Consider the following 12523-nt stretch of genomic DNA (forward strand, 5'->3'; position numbering starts at 1 on the left):
GAATTCAGTAAAGTTGCAGGATAAAAAAAGTGTAGAAATCTATTATTACATTTCTATACACTAATAATGAATCAGCAGAATAGAAATTAAGAATCCCATTTACAGTTATGACAAAAATAATAAATTACCTAGGAATAAACTTAGCCAAAAAGGTGAAAGACATGTATTCTCAAAACTATAAAACACTGATGAAAGAAATTGAAGATGACACAAACAAATGGAAAGATATTCCATGTTCGTGGATTGGGAAAACAAATATTGTTAAAATGTCCATGTCCATACTAACAAAAGCAATTTACATATTTGTGCAATCCTTATCAAAATACCAATAGCATTTTTCACAGAGCTAGAACAAACAATCCTAAAATTTGTATGGAACCATAAAAGACCCTCAATAGCCAAAGCAATTTTAAACAAGAAAAACAAAACTGAAGATATCACAAAGCCAGATTTCAAGATACAGTACAAAACTGTAGTAATCAAAACAGTATGGTACTAGCACAAAAACAGAAACATAGATTAATGGAACAGAATAGAGAGGCCAGAAATAAACCCATGATTATATGGTCAATTAATCTTCAACAAAGGAGGCAAGAATATGCATTAGGAAAAAGACAGTCTCTTCAATAAATAACATTGGGAAAACTGACATCCACATGCAAAAGAATGAAACTGGACCACTTTGTTACATCATACATAAAAATAAACTCAAATGGACTAAGGACCTAAATGTGAGACCTGAAAGCATAAAAATCCTAGAAGAGAGCACGGGCAGTAATTTCTCTGACACCAGCCACAGCATATTTTTCTAGATATGTCTCCTGAGGCAAGGGAAACAAAAGCAAAAATAAAATTATTGGGAATACATCAAAATAAAAATCTCCTGCATAGCTAAGGAAACAATCAACAAAACTAAAAGACAATTTATAGAATGGGAGAAGATATTTGCAAATAACATATCCAATAAAGGGTTAGTATCCAAAATACACAAAGAATTTATACAACGCAACACCAAAAAAACCCCCAAATAATCCAATTAAAAATGGGCAGAAGACATGAACAGACATTTCTCCAAAGAAGACATGCAGATGGCCAACAAATGCAGGAAAAGATGCTCAATGGCACTCATCATCAGGAAAATGCAAATCAAAACTACAATGAGATATCACCTCATACCTGTCAGAATGGCTAAATTCAACAACATAAACAGCAAGTGTCGGCAAAGATGTGGAGAAAAGGAATCCTTGTGTACTGCTGGTGGGAATACAAACCGGTGCAGCCACTGTGGAAAACAGTATGGAGGTTCCTCAAAAAATTAAAAATAGAACCACCATATGATCCAGCAATTCTACTTCTAGGTATTTATCCAAAGAAAACAAAAACATGAATTAAAAAGAATATCTGTGGGGCATCTGGGTGGCTCAATCAGTTAAGCGTCTGACTCTTGATTTTGGATCAGGTCATGATCTCAGGGTTGTGAGATGGAGCTCCGTGCTAAGTGGGGAGTCTGCTGGAGATTCTCTCTCTCTCTCTCTGCCCCTCCCCCGCTAAAATAAATAAATCTTTTAAAAGAAAAGGATATATGCACACCTATGTTTATTGCAGCCTTATTTACAATAGCCAAATGTAAGCAGCCCAAGTATCTACTGATAAATGAATGGACAAAGAAGAGTGAGATATATATATATCTCACTGTGATACACACACACACACACACACACACAATGGAATATTACCCAGACATAAAAAAGAATGAAATCTTGCCATTTGCAATAACATGGATAGAGCTAGAGGATACAAGGCTAGTAAAATAAGTCAGTCAGAGAAAGACACACACCATATGATTTTACTCATGTGTGGAATTTAAGAAACAAAACAAATGAATAAAGAAAAAAGAGACAAACCATAAAACAGACTCTTAACTACAGAGAACAAACTGATGGTTACCACAGGGGTGGTAGGTGGGGGGATGGGTGAAATAGGTGATGGGGATTAAGAGCACACTTATCATGGTGAGCACTGAATATATAGAATTGTGGAATCACTATATTGTACACCTGAAACTAACATAACACTATATGTTAATTATACTGGGATTTTTAAAAATAATAAATAAAAGAAAAATAATAAAAATTACTCCATTGCCCCCCCCAAAAAATAAACTTAAAAGAAAAAAGTAGAAATGTTTGAATGAACAAGTCACTGGCCAGTCTGCCTCTATTTTGTTTTTCCTATTATCCATCTTGAGGAGCTTGACTTGCCGGCTGGTATAATAGCTTTTATAATATTACCCTTGAATCTCAGGACTGTGTGAAGCAGAAAGAGAATAACTGGAAGTAAATTTCTGAGTCCTGAAGAAGCTTTGAATTAGCAAAGGAAACTAAGCCTAAGAAGCTAAATTTTTCATTTCTCCTAAGATAGGTAATAAATGAAACTTCTACCTTTATCTCAAGAAGGAACCAACAAGACTTGATAAGGTAGATCTGTGAAAAGGCTGGATCTTGCCACACTCATCCTCATTCCCTCACCAACTCCAAGACACCGAACGCACTTTCAAATTGTTGAGCTTCAGAGAGTTGTTTTTAAAAAAATTTTAGTCCCTCCTCAGGTTCCATGGAAATTGTTCCTCTTCAGAGGGATATAGGACTATTTAAAATTGCTTTAAATAAGTGGCTGGCCCTTCTCATCTTTGATCACATTTTGAGAATTAAGGTCCTGACCTATTATCTATTCTCCACACTAAATCTGTGATAAAGTCTGGAAGGTAATGCTGCTTAGTTGGGGATATAATTTTTCCAACACAAACACAGAGAAACGGAGAAATGGAAGAATGAAGCAGGCTGTTGGGCGGGGGGGGCTGTGAGAGAGAGAGAGAAAGAAAGAGGGAATTTCCAGTTAGATCAAGTTCCTTTTGAAGATAGAGATACTGTTCTCTCCTTCAATTCCATGAGAAAAACATACATTTTTTTAACAAAATACCCCTCAACATAAATTATTGCTGAAAAGTTTCTTTTAGTTGCACTCGAAACAACATGGAATGAAACACCAGCCAGACATAATTTATCTCCTATCTACCTACTGGACCCCAGGTATGATTTAAACACTCTCCTTTGCTAACATTGGATCTCTGAATATACTGGCTTCCCCTAAGAACACACACACCAACATTACTTTTCTAACTTTTTTTGCTAAAACAAAGAAGCAAGCAAAAAAACATCATTAAGCAGCTTCCTATTATATTTATATAATATAATAATTTCTCTTTTATGAGATAAAGGTTTCTTTTTTATGAGACAAAGTGATCTTAGTAAGGTATTACACATTGAGGTATGAATGCCCAATAGTTTCAGCCACCCAGAGGTATTTCTCTTAGATCTACAGTTTTAATTTCTAATTGTTGAATTTTATGTAGTGAGAAAGGCTGATAATGACATTGTGATTCCTCTCAAATTTAACTTAAACCAACAGACCTAGAAAATTGCTGACTTTGGAACCATATTTGGGTTCCATATTTAAAACAGCCGAACTTCCCTGTAAGTTTATTTCCTCTGTCACGAAATAAGACAAATATCTCCCCTTCAGATTTATAGGAACAAATAAGATAGCCTTTATAAACCACAGAGTGAAGTTTATGGCCTTCAAATCATATATGTGATTAGTTATGTTAATTCATTTATTTGGCAAGGTGCTGGATTTGCCTTACATTAGAAGTCACCTGCTCCACCTTTTATGAAGGACAGCCCTCAAGACATCAGGGAATTTCTTGGCTGAGAGTGGTCTGTCAGCAGTGTGTGGAACTGAAAGCCCACAGTAGGGAATGGCAAATACTTGGCACAAGTGCCATCGATCCTAGCTTCTGTGTCTACAGCATATACTACTCATTGATTGAACACTCTTTCTCATTGACCAGAGACATGGTTTCAGAGTTTTCAACACAGTAGTTCAGGTAGCCACTCCTAAGTAATCAAAACTAGCATTGAGATTAAAGCATTTTACCAGTAATAGTACAGGACAAAGATTAGCAAATTTTTCCGTAAAGAGCCAAAGAGTAAATTTTTTTCTTTTTAAATTTTTGTGCCATATGGTCTCTGTTGCAGATACTCCACTTTGCCTTCCTAGTACGAAAGCAACCATAGACAGTACGTAAACAAACGGGAGTGGCTGTGTTCCAATAAAACTGCATTTACAATAGTAGGCAGTGGGCTAAATTTGGCCCACAGCCGTGTTTGCCAACTCCAGACCTAGAGCCTCTCCCAAAATCAAGGAGACAAATGCTGCTGAAATAATTTCAAGAGCATTTGCAAAAGAGGTATTTTGGCAGCCTGGCAAGGTGAGGAATGTAAAAATGGGCCTCCGACCTGAGGACTTCCTCTGCTTAATTCTACCTGAAATCCTGCTGAGTCTACTTTTCTCCCAATTCTCAGAGATTGCCGAGGTCAGTGTGCTCCATTGCTCTTGGACCTCAGCTGATTCAGTGAGTCTCTTCTAGCTGTTTATATCAATGTGAAAATGCACCAGCTGATGTCTCCTACCCAGGCCATTTATTGTTAATGTTAGATTACAACCCTGGGGCTTTAACCTTGAGTTTGAGGTTCCTTCCCACTTGAACTCATGATCCAAAATGTCACTGGAGATTCCCATTGCCCCAGCAATTAAAGGAACCCTCGAGTATTGCCTCCCCCATAACCATGAAATGAATTGAATTACAGATAAATGTTATCAAAACCTTCAACTTTCTTTTTTTTTTTTTTAAGATTTTATTTGACAGAGAGAGACACAGCGAGAGAGGGAACACAAGCAGGGGGAGTGGGAGAGGGAGAAGCGGGCTTCCTGTGGAGCAGGGAGCCCAATGCAGGGCTTGATCCCAGGACCCTGGGACCATGACCTGAGCCAAAGGCAGACGCTTAATGACTTAGCCACCCAGGCGCCCCAAAACCTTCAATTTTCTCTTGGAGATCTCACATTGAGTCCCATGTTATATTTTTTCCAACAGGGAGAAATATGGATGGTTGGGTGTATGACATTGGGCAAGTCATTTTACTTTCCTGAGCCACAGTTTCCTCATCCATAAAATAGAGATAATACCTGCCCTACTTATTTCATAGAATATTGTGAGACTCAAAGAATACCTTTTTTATATAGGCTTATATGTTTCACAAAAGTCACATCATCCATTAAAACCCTTTTTAGTCTGCCATTCTCCTCCACCCACATCACCATAATTATTCACAACCTGTGACAAACACTGGGGCTATTACTGGAGAAATATGTCTACTCATGCAATCTTCACTTCCAAATCAGAGATGTTCGCCCAGATCCATGTCCTATCTTCTTCATTCATCACATGAAGGAGAGCATATAAAGGTCTCCGGATGGATCCCTGGCTTTCCTTACCTTTTGGTGCCAAGACCCTTCCAAGAATACAGCATCAGCAAATCAGACAACTATAAAGTTACTTAAATCCTACATGTCTATGCCAAGAAAGGTGATGATAAAAAGTTCTAAAGACAGAAAGGACTGAAGCAGGGACTGACTATTGCTTGGAAGTGTTAGGTAAGAATTATTTACCATAATAGCTTTGACTTGGGCATAAAAGCCCTTCAAATTCCAACTGAATTTCCCTTCAAGAAATATGAGTAACTAATAATTTTATTATAAAATCAAAGCTGCTGTTCTCCTTCCAAAGTCCCTAAATTGCATGGGAATAGTATATTTGATTTCCTGGAGAAATTCAGATTCGGCAACATTCCCAGAGACTTTGAAACCATCCATTTCAGAACAATCTACATTCTTCATATATGCATTTATCAAATGATTATAAATACCACCTTTTTGGTGTCAAAAGGGATCAGTGGCAATAGCTTTTGCCAAGGTCATTTAGTTCCTCTGTTCCTCAGTTTCCCTACCCTACAAACACTCTTTGGCCTTTGTAAAGTAGGATTTACAAATATCTGCTTTCTTCTTCATGAGGGTATAAAAAGGAATAAATGGAACAATACCTGTAAAAGTACTTGGGAGCTGAAGGATCCATACAGCCAAGTCCAGCAAACCTTCCAAATGATCTCCTACAAGTTAAATAGGAAGGATGATCTCCTTGCAGGCAGAATTTGTCACAAAATGATTTCTGCAATGGAAAATCAAATAATGCACCCATTATTACCTTTGCTTTTTCCTCCACTTGAGTCAGCTGTCTCTTATTAAACATAGTTCATAAGCTAACAAGGCGACTAACTTTATGACGAAAAACAGGACATAAATCATTCTTACAAGGTACATTATATTTGCTCTTCACAGGGCATGATGGTTATAATCTGTACATTCAAAAACTTGCAGTATGTTTGGCTATTTTCCCAACTGGGGAAAAATAAAGCTATTTCTGTTCAGCTGCTTAGGTCCGGATGTTGGGAAGGTCTTTCATTGCACAACACTTCCAGTAATAAATCCAAGACCCTACTCTCTTTTTTCATAGGGGGTATAAGTGTTTTGTGCAGTCAAAGTAGAAGATTAGCCACACAATTTGCTTTAGATGGGCCAAGTGAAGTGTCAAGGCACAGAAAGCATTACTCCTGCTGGAGCCTCAGCAGTAGCCACCACTCAGATTGTGATGGACAGTCGGCTGCTGAAGCTGATACCCTGCAACTTCATGGTTCTGGCCTTGGAAGGTGCTCATTTCAGCAGAGACTGGGCTTTCCATCAGACCTTCTCCTACAATGAAGACTCTCCAGGAACGGGCGGAGCATAGATGGCGGAGGAGTAGAAGACCTGGATCTCGTCTGGTCTCAAGAATTCAGGAATGAGGATCAAACCACTCTGAACACCTACGAACTCAACAGGAGATCGAAGAAAAGAATAGCAACAACTCTGAACAGAGAAGCGACCACTTACTGGAAGGTAGGAGGTGCGGAGAAGTGACTCCAAGGCGATATTCGGGAAGAGAGACGGCGGGGGAGGGGGCCTCCATCAGCCGCTTCTGGCAAGTGATAAGCTACGGAGCACAAAATCGGAACTTTTAGAAGTCGGCTCCGCTGAGGGACATCGCTCCAGTGGCTAAGCGGGGGGTGGAACCCTCGCGGGACAGTGTGGTCTCAGGACCCTCGGGGTCACAGAAAGACCAGGGGTGCCTGAGTGCCGCAGAGCTCCCAGGTATCAGAGCAGGGAAGCCGGCTGCAGAGACGGAGCCGAGGCGCGGGCTCTCAGCTCGGGGTTGCCATAAACTGTGATCGGTGACACAGTCGGGCCACTGCTCCTCCAGCAGGGACCCAACAAGTGGCAGATCCGGGGAGACTCCCCTTCCTCCCCCAGAAGGAGCAGCGTGGGAGCGCACCGCAGGGATCAGCTGGGTTTGAAGACTCCACACGGGGTCGGGTGCCAGAGATACAAACGCTCGGTCACAGGCCGGGTGAGCACGGAGTGCGGCCAGAGACCAGTGAGACAGGAGTGACTGCTTTTCTCTGGGGGCGCACTGAGGAGCGGGGTCCCGAGTTCTCAGCTCCTCCGGGCTGAGACTGGGAGGCCACCATTTTCACTCTGGTTCTCCAAAGCTATACCGAGAGCTTGCAGGGAACAAAAGCTCCTGAGAGCAAACCCGAGCAGATTCCTTAGCCCGGAGGACAAGGGCGGGACAATTCCGCCTCCGGCAAAGACATCTGGGAACCACGGCAACAGGCCCCTCCCCCAGAAGATCAGCACGAACAGCCAGCAAGCCAAGACCAAGTTTACCTATCTAGGAGAACGGGAGAACTCCAGCGCTAGGGAAATACTGCAAATAGAATTCATGGCTGTTTTACCATGATTCATTAGTTTTTCAAAGTTAATTTTTTAACTGTTTTTTTCTTTTTCTCTTTTTCAACCAACATCTTATCAATCTCTTTTTTAAAAAAAAACATTTTTTATTTTTCATTTTTAGAGTCATATTCTATCCCTTCATAGTAGTTACCCTTATTTTTGGCATATATATATATATATATAAGTTGTTCTCTCTTTAAAATTTTGAGATACAGTTTCTTCTAACAGATCAAAATATACCCTAAATCACTAGTGTATGGCTTTGTTCTAGTCTCCTGCCTGATCACATTCTCTCCCTTTTTTTTCTTTTTTTTTTTAAATCTTCTTCTTTTTTTTTTCAAACAACTTTTTATCAATTCCATTTATAAAATCTTTTATAATTTTCATCTTTACAGTCATCTTCCATCCCTTCATTGTATCAACCCTTATTTTGTACATATATGTTTTTCTTCCTTTAAAATTTTAGGAGGCACTCTCTTCTAAGAGACCAAAATGCGCCCAAAATCTAGTGTGTGGCACTGATCTATGCACTAGCCTAATCATATTTGATCATATTCTGTTTTTTTTTTTGTTTTGTTCCATTTTTGTTTGTTTTTATCTTTTCTCTTTCTTTTTTTTCTTTCTTTTTTCTTTCTTTCCCTTTCTTTTCCCCTGGTTTCAAGTCTTTTCTGATTTGTATAGAGTGTATTTGCTGGGGATGTTGTTAACCTGTTAGCATTTTGTTCTCTCATTCATCTATTCTCCTCTGAACAAAATGACAAGACGAAAAAAATCACCTCAGCAAAAAGAACAAGAGGTAGTACCATCTGCCAGGAACCTACTCAATACGGATATTAGTACAATGTTGGACCTAGAGTTCAGAATCATGACTTTAAAGATACTAGCTGGGCTTGAAAAAAGCATGGAAGTTATTAGAGAAACCCTTTCTGGAGAAATAAAAGAACTAAAATCTAACCAAGTCGAAATCAAAAAGGCTATTAATGAGGTGCAATCAAAAATGGGGGCACTAACTGCTAGGATAAATGAGGAAGAGGAGAGAATCAGCGATATAGAAGACCAAATGATGGAAAATAAAGAGGCTGAGAAAAAGAGAGAGAAACAACTACAGGATCACGAGGGCAGAATTCGAGAGATAAGTGATACGATAAGACAAAAAAACATTAGAATAATTGGGACCCCAGAAGAAGAAAGAGAGAAAGGGGCAGAAGGTATATTGGATCAAATTATAGCAGAGAAATTCCCTAATGTGGGGAAGGAAACAGGCATCAAAATCCAGGAGGCACAGAGAACCCCTCTCAAAATCAATAAAAATAGGTCAACACCCTGACATCTAATAGTAAAACTTACGAGTCTCAGAGACAAAGAGAAAATCCTGAAAGCAGCTCGGGACAAGAGATCTGTAACCTATAATGGTAGAAACATTAGATTGGCAACAGACCTATCCACAGAGACCTGGCAGGCCAGAAAGGACTGGCATGATATCTTCAGAGCACTAAATGAGAAAAATATGCAGCCAAGAACACTATATCCAGCTAGGCTGTCATTGAAAATAGAAGGCAAGATAAAAAGCTTCCAGAACAAACAAAAACTAAAGGAATTTGCAAACACGAAACCAGCCCTACAAGAAATACTGAAAGGAGTCCTCTAAGCAAAGAGAGAGCCTAAAAGAAGCATAGATCAGAAAGGAACACAGACAATTTACAGTAACAGTCAACTTACAGACAATACAATGGACCTAATTCATATCTTTCAATAGTTACCCTCAATGTAAATGGGCTAAATGCCCCAATCAAAAGACACAGGCTGTCAGATTGGATTAAAAAACAAGACCCATCAATATGCTGTCCGCAAGAGACTCATTTTAGACCCAAAGACACCCCCAGATTGAAAGTGAGGGGGTGGAAAACCATTTACCATGCTAATGGAAGCCAAAAGAAAGCTGGGGTGGCAATCTTTATATCAGACAAATCAGATTTTAAAACAAAGACTGTAATAAGAGATGAAGAAGGACACTATATCCTACTTAAAGGGTTTATCCACCAAGAAGATCTAACAATTGTAAATATCTATGCCCCTAACGTGGGAGCAGCCAATTATTAAGGCAATTAATAACAAAAGCGAAGAAACACATTGACAACAATACAATAATAGTGGGGGACTTTAACACCCCCCTGACTGAAATGGACAGATCATCTAAGCAAAAGATCAACAAGGAAATAAAGACTTTAAATGACACACTGGCCCAAATGGACTTCACAGACATATTCAGAACATTCCATCCCAAAGCAACGGAATACACATTCTTCTCTAGTGCCCATGGAACATTCTCCAGAATTGATCACATCCTAGGTCACAAATCAGGTCTCAACCGGTACCAAAAGATTGGGATTATTCCCTGCATATTTTCAGACCACAATACTTTGAAACTAGAACTCAATCACAAGTGGAAAGTTGGAAAGAACTCAAATACATGGAGGCTAAAGAGCATCCTACTAAAGAATGAATGGGTCAACCAGGAAATGAAAGAAGAATTTAAAAAATTCTTGGAAACAAATGAAAATGAAAACACAACTGTTCAAAATCTTTGGGATGCAGCAAAGGCAGTCCTGAGAGGAAAGTATATAGCAATACAAGCCTTTCTCAAGAAATAAGAAAGGTCTCAAATACACAACCTAACCCTACACCTAAAGGAGCTAGAGAAAAAACAGCAAATAAAGCCTAAACCCAGCAGGAGAAAGAGAAATAATAAAGATCAGAGCAGAAATCAATGAAATAGAAACCAAAAGAACAGTAGAACAGATCAACGAAACTAGGAGCTGGTTCTTTGAAAGAATTAACAAGATTGATAAACCCCTGGCCAGACTGATCAAAAAGAAAAGAGAAATGACCCAAATCAACAAAATCATGAATGAAAGAGGAGAGATCACAACCAACACCAAAGAAATACAAACAATTATAAGAACATATTATGAGCAACTCTACGCCAGCAAATTAGATAACCTGCAAGAAATTGGTGCATTCCCAGAGATGTATCAACTACCAAAATTGAACCAGGAAGAAATAGAAAACCTGAACAGACCTATAACCGCTAAGGAAATGGAGGCGGTCATCAAAAATCTCCCAACAAACAAAAGCCCAGGGCCAGATGGCTTCCCAGGGAAATTCTACCAAACATTTAAAAAAGAATTAATACTTATTCTCCTGAAACTGTTCCAAAAAATAGAAATGGAAGGAAAGCTTACAAACTCATTTTATGAGGCCACCATTACCTTGATCCCAAAACCAGACAAAGACCCCATCGAAAAGGAGAATTACAGACCAATATCCTTGATGAATATGGAGGCAAAAATTCTCCCCAAAATACTAGCTAATAGGATCCAACAGTACATTAAAAGGATTATTCACCACGACCAAGTGGGATTTACCCCTGGGCTTCGAGGTTGGTTCAACATCCACAAATCAATCAACGTGATACAATACATTAACAAAAGAAAGAACAAGAATCATATGATCCTCTCAATAGATGCAGAAAAAGCATTTGACAAAGTACAGCACCCTTTCTTGATCAAAACTCTTCAGAGTATAGGGATAGAGGGTACATACCTCAATATCATAAAAGCCGTCTATGAAAAACCTACAGCGAATATCATTCTCAATGGGGAAAAGCTAAGAGCTTTTCCCCTAAGGTCAGGAACGCGGCAGAGATGTCCCCTATCACCACTGCTATTCAACATAGTATTAGAAGTCCTAGCCACAGCAATCAGACAACAAAAAGAAATCAAAGGCATCCAAATCGGCAAAGAGGAAGTCAAACTCTCACTGTTTGCGGATGATATGATACTGTATGTGGAAAACCCAAAAGAGTCCACCCCAAAGCTGCTAGAACTCATACAGGAATTCAGTAAAGTCGCAGGATATAAAATCAATGCACAGAAATCAGTGGCATTCTTATACACCAACAACAAGACAGAAGAGAGACAAATCAAGGAGTCGATCCCATTTACAATTGCACCCAAAACCATAAGATACCTAGGAATAAATTTAACCAAAGAGGCAAAGGATTTGTACTCAGAAAACTATAAAATAGTCATGAAAGAAAGAATTGAAGAAGACACAATGAAATTGAAAAATGTTCCATGCTCATGGATTGGGAGAACAAACATTGTGAAGATGTCAATGCTACCTAGAGCAATCTACACATTCAATGCAATCCCCATCAAAATACCATCCACTTTTTTCAAAGAAATGGAACAAATAATCCTAAAATTTGTATGGAACCAGAAGAGACCCCGAATAGCCAGAGGAATCTTGAAAAAGAAAAGCAAAGCTGGCGGCATCACAATTCCGGACTTCCAGCTCTATTACAAAGCTGTCATCATCAAGACAGTATGGTACTGGCACAAAAACAGACACATAGATCAATGGAACAGAATAGAGAGCCCAGAAATGGATCCTCAACTCAATGGTCAACTCATCTTTGACAAAGCAGGAAAGAATGTCCAATGGAAAAAGACAGTCCCTTCAACAAATGGTGTTGGGAAAATTGGACAGCCACATGCAGAAGAATGAAACTGGACCATTTCCTTACACCACACACAAGAATAGACTCCAAATGGTTGAAAGACCTAAACGTGAGACAGGAGTCCATCCAAATCCTAAAGGAGAACACAGGTAGCAACCTTTTCGACCTTAGCCGCAGCAACTTCTTCCTAGAAACATCGCCAAAGGCACGGGAAGC

At 39.2% G+C, this 12523-nt stretch overlaps 1 protein-coding gene across 1 annotated transcript in view; it reads right to left on the reverse strand.

The window, feature by feature from the left end:
- The window catches only part of PLPPR1 (phospholipid phosphatase related 1), a 328325-nt gene that overhangs the window by 313269 nt on the left and 2533 nt on the right, over positions 1 to 12523 (reverse strand). Inside the window, exons 2-3 of the mRNA XM_073876658.1 lie at positions 6886 to 6985; positions 6000 to 6124 (exon numbers count right to left, since the gene is read on the reverse strand). The gene's annotated coding sequence lies outside the window, so the exon portion shown is untranslated. The remainder of the gene's footprint in view (positions 1 to 5999; positions 6125 to 6885; positions 6986 to 12523) is intronic.

This window comes from Callorhinus ursinus, unplaced genomic scaffold, assembly GCF_003265705.2.
Source record: "Callorhinus ursinus isolate GAN/ISIS: 27379988/994484 unplaced genomic scaffold, GSC_fseal_2.0 scaffold24, whole genome shotgun sequence".
NCBI lineage: Eukaryota > Metazoa > Chordata > Mammalia > Carnivora > Otariidae > Callorhinus > Callorhinus ursinus.